The following is an 11155-nucleotide window of genomic DNA, read 5'->3' on the forward strand; positions in this document are numbered from 1 at the left end:
GCATCCACTGTAACCTGCAGATGGAGAAATGGGATGGAACTGTTCTCAACATCAATACAGAGAATCAACAGCAGAGGATATGGGTGAGCACTGCAGTGTCGCTCTATTCCAGCAATGCATGCATCTCTCTGGGTGTGACACCACCTCCTATCCTGCCGGGAAAGGGAAGACATCTGCACTCAAGGCCATGAGACTATAGTGCCCAGTGACCTTCTTCACTACATCGGAGAGGAGGCAGCTACTGATAGATTTTATTGTTTGTTTTTAAATCCCTTCATGGGCTAGCACCTCCTTATATTTCAGATCTTTTAAAATTGTACGTCCCAGAAAGGTCATTTTGATGAATTGAACATGGTGGACCCTGTTGTAAACAAGTGTAATGCTTAATTGGGTCGTCCACTCACAGTTAACAGCCTTTGTATTGAGTTTGTGCTCGAAATGTACTGTAATTCTGCAAATATTTCAATCAATCAATCAATGAGATCAGCAGACAAACTCCTGCTGGAGGTCCCGAAGTCCAAGCTGAGACTTAGGGGAGATCGTGCCTTTTCTGTATAGCTGCCCCTAAACTTTGGAATGAACTCCCCATCTGTAAAACTGTCCCCCTCTATCCCTATCTTTAAATCCTGTCTTAAAACACTTTTTTATTCCCAAGCTTTTACCCCAGAGTGAGTTATTTTATTTTTTGTTTTACTGTTTTTCCATTTTGTGCACTTTTATTTGTGTTTATGTAAAGCACTTTGGTCAACTCTGTTGTTTTTAAATGTGCTCTATAAATAAAGTTGGATTGGATTGGATGCTTAGATAAAAGCTGCAGTGAGGGGTTTCTTCCTGGCTCTGTACAACCAGAGGAAGTCAGCATCTCTGAATGTCGCCAGATATGACATCTACCGAAAGCGTAAAACCCCTCCAGCACTGAAGACACTGCCTCCTAGAGCACAATGCCTACCTCCATGCACGGCGTGCCCATCTACAGGTGCTGCTTTGGAAAGCAGCAGACCGCCCTGATCCACCAGCTGTGGACATCACTAAATTGGGATGGGACAGGAAGAAAGGCCTGCAGGAAGGGGAGGAAATAATCATGGCTGTCCTGGATGCAAGCCCTGTCGCTCCTCCTTCCCTTTTGGACATCATTAGCTGTAATTGCAAAGCTGAGTTGACGCTGTTTTACAGCAAAGTGTAGCTGTGCATCTGCAGGCCTGGCCTGTACCAGCTACTAGGGACTTTAAGCAACGACTGTCAAAATCGTTAAGCAAACAGCCGTCAGCGACGGCGACATTGGTTCCCATGGTGACGCGTCTAGGCAGCATGTGTCAAACATAAACAACGATGGCTTCAACTTTTGCATCGCAACTTTTCAGGAAAAGAAAGCCTGCCGTTTCTATTAGCTTGGATTCACCATCAATGATGTCACTGATGGACGGGTTTCTGAACTGCCCACAGCCTTCCTATGAGACACAGACAGCATTTTATCATGGACATTAGTTAGGACCAATTATAGGAAGAGAAGTTGAAAAGTGGTGAAGTGGTCCTTTAATGATAAAGAAAAGATCTGCCTCTTTGCCAGTTGGTAAGATCTGAAAAGTCATTAAAGACTATACTCAAGTTCAATATGCTAAGGCAAATATAAATGTCCTTAATTGTTTTTCAAGCTTTAGAACCAGTAGATCAAACTAGAGTAGATGGAAGTTGATATATCTACCTAACCAGACTTAACTAAAAGACAATTTAATCAGCTCATCTTGTCTAACTCTCAATGTTGAATATGTAGCATTCATAATCAGTCAGTGGTGAAACATTTGTCAATAATGTAAAAAATCACACCCGTGTGAACTGAGTGGTGTAAGGTATTATATAGCCTGATCAGCTGTGGTCTGACGTAATGAAATCACACCCGTGTGAACTGAGTGACCATAGCAACCATGCTCATTTTTTTGGTACGAACAAACACGTGGACACGTGGACACGTAAACTAACAAAGCCAGTTGTTGTTGAGTGGTTTACACCACTCAAAAAGATACTGTGCAACTGAATTCGTTTTTAAATCTCATCAATAGCTGTATATGTAATGTTCACTTCATTAAAATAAATCAGGGGGACAACCTTTAGAGAGGATCATTTAATGATTCCTGCTGTGAGGAGTCTCATCGCCCATGTACCGGTGCTGTTACGGACGGCCACAGTGACACAGAAGATGCTCACCTGAAGGTCCTACATCTACCACCATGCTAAAGTGAAAATGATTGCCATCCTTCCAGATAGGTATGGAAATGGGCTAAAACAAGAATTATTTGCATTTTCGGACTATTGCACTATAGCCCCTCCTATGCACGGTATGCCGGTTTGAGCAAGGAATGTGTTTGTAGCACGGAATGTGATGTATGATATATGATGTACGATAAGATCACCCTTCACTTCATACAAGTGTGTTTTTCATACCTACAGGAAGAAGGTAGGTCCGCACACCGTTCTTTAAGCTCCCAGTAGTTTATTATAGGATATCACGAAATATGGAGGAAGGAACCATATACTTTCCACTTTAAGGAAAAAAATATTGGATCACAAACACCAATTCTGCAGTGAGGAAAGTCACCACAAAGTGCAGATTCTGCAGACAGTACAGAGGAAGTATATGGAACTTGTGGAGAGCTCTGTTGAGCTACAGGATGGGCATTACCAAATTAAGCTGCCCTTCAAATCGGATGCTATTGCTCTGCCTAATAACCTCTGTGTTGCCAAGCAATGGATCCGTGGCCTGGAAAGGACACCGCTTCGAACTTCGCTCGCCTCGAAGAGAAGATGGATGGACGCCGGACGGATGAAGGTTGTGGTGGGCAGGGGACATCCGAGAGACAGACGGACCGCCTCCAAATGGTCAAGAGAAATTTATGGAGCGAATTTGAGCTTCAGGAGATAGAGAGTTCCGGGGAGGTGGAGAAGGACAACCTCCAGGTGTACCTGAGAATTAGGCCCTTCACCTCCTCGGAGACAGAGAAAGGAGAGGCACAGGATATGACAGTGGAGGGTCTGGACAGCGTTATTGTCCACGCTCCAACCAACAGGGTTGAAAAGACTTTCACCTTTTCAAAGGTGTTTGGACCAGACTGCAGCCAGGAGCAGTTGTTTGAGGGGACAGCGCAGCACCTGGTCAGACAAACCATAGCTGGACGCAACTCCCTCCTGTTCACATATGGCGTCACCAACTCTGGCAAGACATTTACCTTTCTAGGTCCAGAGAGTGACCCCGGACATCTGCCCAGGTCTCTGGCACTGATCTTCAGCAGCATGAAGGGCCAGGTGTGCACACGGAGCGCCGTAAAGCCTCACTGCTGCAGAGACTTCATCAGGCTCAACGAGAAGCAGCAGGCACATGAAGACAAGGCCAAGAACCTGCTTCTGAGTCTGGTGAAGGAGCAAGGCAGCGGCATGTCTTCACTGACCTGTGCACCCACTTTTCAGGCAGGAACCTCTGTGAGTGGTGTTGCCAGCGCAGCAGTAGATGCTGAATCCAAGTCATTCTTTGAGATCTATAATGAGAACATCCACGATCTGCTGGAACAACATCCTGGTGGGACCAGCAAGGACGGTCCTGCAGCTGTCTCAGGATAAACAGGGACACTCCTTTGTCAAATACCTGCGTTGGGTGCAGGTGAACACATCAGAGGAGGCCTACAGGGTCATGAAGGTCGGCAAGAGGAACCAGAGTATCTCTGCCACCAGGCTCAACCATATGTCCAGCAGGAGCCACAGCATCTTCTCCATCCGCATCCTCAGGATAGGGTTAGGAGTGCACAGCAGTGAGCTTTCGCTGTGTGACCTGGCAGGCTTTGAGCGGCGTGCTCAGACCCAGACCGGAGGACAGAGGCTGAAGGAGGCAGGGAACATTAACATGACCCTGTTCACTCTGGGCAAGTGCATGAAAGCCCTGAGGCTGAATCAGCAGAAGAAGAACCAGCAGCATGTCCCATTCAGAGAGTCCAAGCTCACAAGGTTCATCCAGGCCTATTTCACAGGCGGAGGAAGGGCATGCATGCTGGTCAACGCCAGCCCATGTGCGCACGATGAGACAGTGAATGTTCTCAAGTTCTCCACCATCGCTCAGAAGGTTGTGCCGTTGAGGCCCCTCCAGGGCGTGATGTTGAGGCCAGTCGAGCCCTCTGTCGCGGCCCAGCGAGCGTCCAGGGAAGTGTTGATGCACATAGACAACGCGGGTCGGCGACCGAGGGGGAGGGACACCATCGCCTGGGAGAGCTCCAGCTGCCTGGAGGACGTGAGGGGAGACTCCAGCTGCCTGGAGGACGTGAGGGGAGACTCCAGCTGCCTGAAGGACGTGAGGGGAGACTCCAGCTGCCTGAAGGACGTGAGGGGAGACTCGAGCTGCCTGGAGGACGTGAGGGGAGACTCCAGTTGCCTGGAGGACGATGAGGGGAGACTCCAGCTGCCTGGAGGACGATGAGGAGGAGGAAGAACAGGAGGAGAGTGTGAAGGAGGTCCAGCAGACGGGTGCTGTGTCGGTCTGCCAATGCGTTGTCGGTCAATGCAATGACGCATTCGTTCTGGAGGCCAAGATCAGAGCGGAGGCGGTCGTGGAGTTTGAGGAGGTCCTCCATCAGAGAGAGGACTACAGGCAGCAGTTTGACCGTCAAGCTGCAGAGATGGCTGAGCTCCGGACAGAGCTGAAGAGGCTCAGTATTCAGAATCACTCCATGGAAGAGCAGTTGCAGGAGTTGTGCAGACAGGGACTGTTGCATTCACCACGTTTGACTGTTTGTTATTTATGTTATTTGCATTCAAAGTATAGGATTCTGGACAGTAAATAAATATAATTTAATATCCACTCAACGAACATTCTGGACCTCAGTTCTTTCAGTTTCAGCACACGTCTAAACTTCATCCTCAACCGTCAGCAGCCAGTAGCACCTAATATAGAGATTTAGGCCCTACGGTTATTTCTTCATTGATCAGAGCATGCCAACACATTACACAGCATAAGAGAGGTGTAAACAGTGGCGTGCACAGACATTTAGAGGGGCAGGTGCTCAAGTTAAAAAAGGGCACCTTGTGCAGCGCGTGGAACCGGCCGGTTGCCTTAATCCATTTTGGGCGGGAACCCATTTTGGTGTTAGCATTATGTTATGCTTTAGCTATTGAAAAATAGCAGATCTACAAGCTCATAGCGCGCCACCGAGTGGCGCGCTATGAGCTTGTGAGCTATGAGCTTGTTTTCTTTTCAAAAGGGCACATTGCCAAAAGGGCAGGGGGTGCTCTAGCACCCCCTAGTGTATCTGTGCACGCCACTGGGTGTAAATGTATGACAGCTATAATTTCAATAAACATGGTTATGCCGTGTAAGTGTAGGTTCTCCCGTAGTAGAAAGGGCTGCGACGGAGAGCAGGTTTATGTATCGAGCACTGATCCATTTCCGGTTGCCGTAGCCGACTGCCGTATCCGTCGTTGCTTAAAGTCGCTAATGTTTTCACAACTGCATTGTGGGTGTGTAGACGCCAGTTGGTGTATTGCTGCCCCCTACTGTTGGTCTCGGGTACTGTCCATTGTTTCTAGACCTGTAGAGAAGAGAACATCCATCTAGGAGTGCAACGGTTAATCCAACTAATACATTTAAATTAATATGGAAAATAATTGTTCATCATTAAGGTGATAAATTACTAATTATTGAATCAATCCCTGTTTTGGAAATGTCATAGGCCGAATCTTCCCAAATAATGAAAAATCCCAAAATATTTTAAAAAGCAGATGTACAAGCTTGAACATGTCAGAGTGTGATATGTTTTGAGCTTGTAGATCAGCTATTTTAACAAGTCTGTATAACAGGGCTGATGTCGTTATAATCAATTTTATATACTTAAAAACTCCTCAATTATTTGATATAGGCTAATCATAAAGTAATCTATAGATGAATGGCTTATGCTGTATTCACATGGAATCAGGCAAGCGGTAGACGGCAAACGGCAAAACCTGCTGGGCGGCACGGAGCGGTAAAAAGATTCAATATTTTAACATTGACGCCGTCTGCCGTTACCGTCGCCGATTCTGGCTGCCGTGCCGTCCTGTTCCGTTTACTGTCCTGCTCCCCCGTCCACTAAAATGAAGTCCGGTTTGTCTTCTACCGCTTGCCTGATTCCATGTGAATGCAGCATTAGGATAGTTGCAGCTTCATCCATCACTGCACATTGATGCTGCACACGTTGGGTCGCGTCTCATAGAAATACAGAATAGGATGGGGCGGCAGTGGCTCAGGGGTAGAGTGACCGGATTCCCAGTGTGATCCCTGTGGGCTCCCCCAGAGTTAGTGTCGAAGTGTCCTTGAGCAGGAAGCTGAACCCCTAATTGCTCCCGATGTGCAGGTTGGTGCCTTGCATGGTTTCCGCCGCCATCGGTGTGTGTGAATGGGTGAATGTAATGCACAATGTCTGTAAAGCGCCTTGGATAAAGGTGCTATATAAATGCAGTCCATTTACCATATACAACATACAGTATACCAACATATATCATGTTACAGGATGCAGCATATACCTTGCATTAAACATGTTAACAAACCATTTTAATTATTATTTTGAAAATGATATGGTTAACAGTTTGTAATACAGTACAGTGGTAGTTATACAATAATTAATAGTTTATTAACAGTTTGTAATAAAGTACAGTAGGTACAGTTATACAATAATGCTAAAAGGATAACACTAAAAGCCCTGGAGGCTTGTTTCCATTGTGGTCCTATGGTGCCCCATTGGGTGTGTAATGGAACACAGTAAGAGGGCATTCAATCAAAACATTAAATCTAGAAATAAACGGTATACCGTTAGAAACATGGTTTATATGGACATTTATAGTATAAGTGAATCAAACCAAAACAAATTCACAGTACTGCAGGGTCTGACATTAATACATCATTCATTAAAACTACATGCACTTTTCTCCCCTCAGTTAACCAATATTTACTATGTAAAATAACGAGATTGAAGATCAGCAATTTTCACGATTTCAAGTTGTTATTATAATTTTTTTTTTAAATTATAAACCTTTAGAAACAGGTTTTAAATGCAGGAAAAGTAAATGGGATTTGTACTCGAGTCGTGACCCATAAAAACTGGTCTGTGACCCACAAGTGGGTCCCGACCTTAGAGTATATATGAATAGAGACGGCACCCGAGTTCTCCTCCCATCCACTTGCATTAAGTTGCTCAAAAGCGCATGAGGCGATTTCACTGTGCATTCTGGGTAGGAACAGAGTGCATTCTGGGATGGATTGGGCCCAAACACATGAACGCGCTGCCGCTGACTATCATTGCAGGCATTCAGCGTTCACGTGTCATCGTGAGCGTGCACAATGATAGTCAACGGACCAGCGCGTTCATGCGTTTGGGCCCACGCTGCAATATCAAATTCGGCCACTATGTCCATTTCGCCTCAGGGTTTCATCCGGGTGCCGTCTCTATTCATATATACTCTAAGGTCCCGACCCACTGTTTGTATATAAGCCTACAGCACTCCGTTTCTCAGTCATTTATAGTGAATCACACCAGAATTATTTTCAATACATACTGTAGGACTGCAGGGTCTGACATTAAGATGTATTTTCCTACAAGTACTTCTCTGATCTACTTTCCCACCCAAACTCCTCCTTGCCCTGCCCTGTACCATTACCTACTACACATAAAGAAATGTGTAGTAGTTGTAGCTACAGTGCATTATGCTAAATGTGACTATGATTACAGTAATATTAAATCAGATGAAATATATTGAAATAAACTAAACCAGTACCTCAGGTCGCGCGCACGCATCCAGCCTTTGTGACAGCAGACTTCCGGGGCGAGTGCTGGTGCTTTGGAATGGGGGGGTCAGATCAACATGGAATGAATTCTGTACTGGCCATATAAGGAGCATGTCTTGAGTGTACAGGGTTTGATGAGGTCAGATCAACATACGGAATGTCAGAACAGGTCAGCTCCATATATGGAGATCTAAGGGTGGTAGCGTGGACATTCTCTTGAGTTTACAGGGTTTGATGAGGGCCTAGGTAGGGCAGGGCATGTTGAGAACTCTAGTTTTCGCCGGCTGCCGGGCGCGGCTGCACTAATAACTTTGGGGCCGGCCTGTCTAGAGTTTGAATGGACAGGTATCAGTCAAAAGGGAGACATCGAAGTGGAAGGATGGATGGGGAAGGATCAACATATGGAATGTCAGAACAGGTTCTGACATATCCACAGTGTTGGGCAGTAACGAGTTACTAGTTACATATTACTGTAATATTATTACTTTTTCCAGTAACGAGTAGTATAACGAATAGGCCTATCTCACATAATTTCCCCGCCCCCTTAATACGCCCACTTTCCGAGTTAGTGGTGATAGCGTGACGTCACTCCATAGACACTACATGTTAACTCATCCATCGCCACTAGGGGGCGCCAAAAGGCCCTGACCGCCACTATATATCTTTTATTTTATTTTATATATATATATTTTTTTTTTTTTTTAAAGTCTAAAAAAAACACGTCCTTGGCGCTCCAGGACATCATGAAAAAGAAGTTAAATAAGTCCTTGGCGATGGATGAGTTAACAGAGGTAATTTAAGAAGTCTACAACTTTTGTTTTCTCAAGGTAAGGTTCGAGCTGATTTACCATCTTGTTTGCTTCATAATAATATTGGTCTGTCACATTTTTACATTAGGAAATGTACTTAGATTCTCCAGAGAAGAAAACGTGTAAATGCTAATGTTAAATGACACCACTATCTACCGGAAGGGGGTGTGAAAAGGGGGCTGTGAGATAGGCCTATTACTCTGCAGAAATAGTAATATAGTAACTATTTACTCCGCCAAAACACGCTTCGTTACTCCTTACTTTCACTTACAAATGAGCATAATTTGTTTTGGTCCATTCGTTCGGTTATGCACTCAGTGTAGATGGTTGTTGCATGGCATGCAAAAATAGAACAGATCTACAAGCTATCAACGGGTAAAAACAGACATGCGTTGTAGCTTGTAGATCTGTTTTTGTTTGCCTGCACAGTTATGACGTAGCATATGCGTCTGGGGTCGCGTCTCAGACTCGCTTCACTTCCAAAAAACAACAGACAGACAGAGACCATGACAGACAAATGTATCTGTATTATTTTGCATTCTTGTCTGTCAAAGATGCCAAGTTGTAAACTTTGCGTGTACAAAAAAAACACTTTGTCTAAACGTGTTGAAGCATCTGTTTAAAGACGCACGAGAAACACAGAGCTCCCCCCCCCCGTAAAACAGACTGGATTTGATCCGCCAGGACATTAAATGGCGACTATCTGAAGAATTGGCTCGTCGCTGGGTGTATTGTTGTAGACGAGAGGTTAACCCGTCCCTCATGAACAGTTGACTCGGCCTCATTTAGATCAATCATGGTCCGGAGCGGTTGCACAAAGACCCGCCAGGAGGCAGCACTGTTTAATGCAATGTATTTGTGTGTGTTTAATATACGTTTTTTTTTGTTGAATTACTCATAACAAAGTTGTAAAAGTCAACAGTATGTATATCCAATAAAATAAGCAAGCATCACGCTAGCAGACAATACACTAGTTCTGTCTTTCAATCATTTTATTATTATTGTTGTTATTATTATATTTTCACAATCTGATAGATACGCCGGCTACTTTCTGCTTGCTTATGTTATGGATATAGGCCTACATACTGTTGAGTGTTTGCATTTACAACTTTGTCAACAAAAATACTTATACATGCAATGATGCACAAATAAATTGCATTAAACAGTGCTGCCGGGTGGGTCTTTGCGCAACCGCTCTGGCATTAGAAAATAAACTTTGAGGTCCAATGTTAGGCTGCCTCCAATCTGAGAACCCATCTGCAAATAAAGGAATAGCAGCATCCTCTTTTTCCTTGAAATTGGACGTGAGTCAACAGTCTGTCTTGAGAGGCTGCCTCAAAAAGGTCAGAGACTGTTGCTTTATTTTATTGTTTGTTATTTATGTATACAATACTGTCCGTTTTGAGATGCTGCAGCCACGTGTGTGCAGTTCAGATTGTTGATGTTGAATCCCAAATGTGGAATAGGCTATGCAGCGTAAAAAGGCTGATGAGAGACTGTTGACTATTTTTGAGTGGTGCAAACCACTCCAACAACCAGCTTTGTCTGCACCCGTGTACCTGTGTATGTACCCGTGTACCTGTACGTGGGACCCAAACAAATGAGCATGGTTACTATGGTCACTGACATTACGTCAGACCACAGCTGATCAGGCTATATAAGACCTTGCACCACTCAGTTCACACGGGTGTGATTTTTGTTTTATATCCTGCAATTATTCAGTTTGGCTGATTGGAGACTTCTTATTCCAATGAATTGGATTCAGTTGTAAAAGGAGCTGCTAAAACAGATTGTGTTCTTTTTGCAGGTGGAAGGGGCCCGGTTGAAAAGTAATATGTAACAGTATTACACTTGATTCCAAGTAATAAGTAATGTAATATTATTACTTTTTCTAAGGAGTAATAAGTAAAGTAAAGATATTACTCTCCTAAGTAATATTGCCCAACACTGCATATCCATATACTAATATTGATGACATCAGGGATCTCCATATATGGGCTTAATTGCGACAGCAGGTTGCATTTACTATGATATTATCCCTGATTTACTATCATCCCTGATGATGTCATAGTGATGTAACGAGACCTGGGCACAATATATGGGGGCTTTCCCCATGTATGGGGATTGTGAGTGACGTGACGTGACAAAAAACGCAAGGTTTCATAGTTAACTGCGTCCTTCGGTCGCAACTAGGCATAAGGGATAAGGCTCCATACAAGATAGGGGTTTGCAGGGCCCCTGGGTTTTGCAGTGCCTGCACATGAAATAATCTCAGACCTTACAGACCGCTACTTATGTCACTTGTATTCTGTATTTTGTTTGCAGGCGATTCCATACAACAGAGTTTGATCAAATCAAAAGTAGCAAATGCACATGGGAGGCAATTCGACTGAATTGAAAGATTGGGTCAGAAAATCAATGTCTTGTGTGTAACAATGAATCTGTTATAATGACATGACTCATTTATTCAGTTGCATTACGCCAGTCACTTTGAAGAAAAGAGACGTTATTTTATATTTCATCAACGTATTAAACTCCAGTAAACACTAAACTC

The sequence above is a fragment of the Electrona antarctica genome (assembly GCF_951216825.1).
Source record: "Electrona antarctica genome assembly, chromosome: 8".
NCBI lineage: Eukaryota > Metazoa > Chordata > Actinopteri > Myctophiformes > Myctophidae > Electrona > Electrona antarctica.